At 41.6% G+C, this 782-nt stretch overlaps 1 non-coding gene across 1 annotated transcript; it reads left to right on the top strand.

The window, feature by feature from the left end:
- The first annotated feature begins 417 nt into the window (after positions 1-417).
- LOC148573285 (small nucleolar RNA R71) lies at positions 418-525 on the top strand. The gene has a single exon (XR_015905602.1). It is a non-coding gene; the product is annotated as a small nucleolar RNA R71 (small nucleolar RNA).
- The last annotated feature ends 257 nt before the right edge of the window (positions 526-782 follow it).

Below are 782 nucleotides of genomic sequence, written 5' to 3'. Positions count from 1 at the left end.
AGGGATTATAGGTGTTTCCATAAGGTTCACTAAGTAATTTACCTCTGCTATTGCAGGGTTCTCAGGATCATAAGCCTCTTCTTCAGAAGGCGCCTCTTGAGTACTGTTGGATGCAGCTTGCATTCCATTCAGACTCTGAGAAATCATATTGACCTGCTGAGTCAATATTTTGTTCTGAGCCAATATGGCATTCAGAGCATCAATTTCAAGAACTCCCTTCTTTTGAGGCATCCCATTACTCACAGGATTCCTCTCAGAAGTGTACATAAACTGGTTGTTAGCAACCATGTCAATGAGTTCTTGAGCTTCTGCAGGCATTTTCTTTAGGTGAATGGAGCCACCTGCAGAAGTATCTAATAACATTTTAGCTAATTCAGATAGACCATCATAGAATATATCCAGGATGGTCCATTCTGAAAGCATGTCAGAAGGACACTTTTTGGTCAGTTGCTTGTATCTCTCCCAAGCTTCATAGAGGGATTCACCTTCTTTCTGTCTGAAGGTTTGAACATCCACTCTAAGCTTGCTCAGCTTTTGGGGAGGAAAGAACTTGGCTAAGAAAGCCGTGGCCAGCTTATCCCAAGAGTTCAGGCTATCTTTGGTTGAGAATCCAACCATATTCTAGCTCTGTCTCTTACAGCAAACGGGAAAAGTATGAGCCTGTAGACTTCAGGATCTACTCCATTAGTCTTAACAGTATCACAGATCTGCAAGAATTTAGTTAAGAACTGAAAAGGATCTTCAGATGGAAGTCCATGAAACTTGCAGTTTTGTTGCATCAG

The sequence above is a fragment of the Arachis ipaensis genome, chromosome B2 (genome assembly GCF_059453495.1).
Source record: "Arachis ipaensis isolate K30076 ecotype BB chromosome B2, ASM5945349v1, whole genome shotgun sequence".
In the NCBI taxonomy this organism is placed as follows: Eukaryota; Viridiplantae; Streptophyta; class Magnoliopsida; order Fabales; family Fabaceae; genus Arachis; species Arachis ipaensis.
Note: the sequence above shows the minus strand (reverse complement) of the source record. Positions and strands in the feature narration are given on the sequence as shown.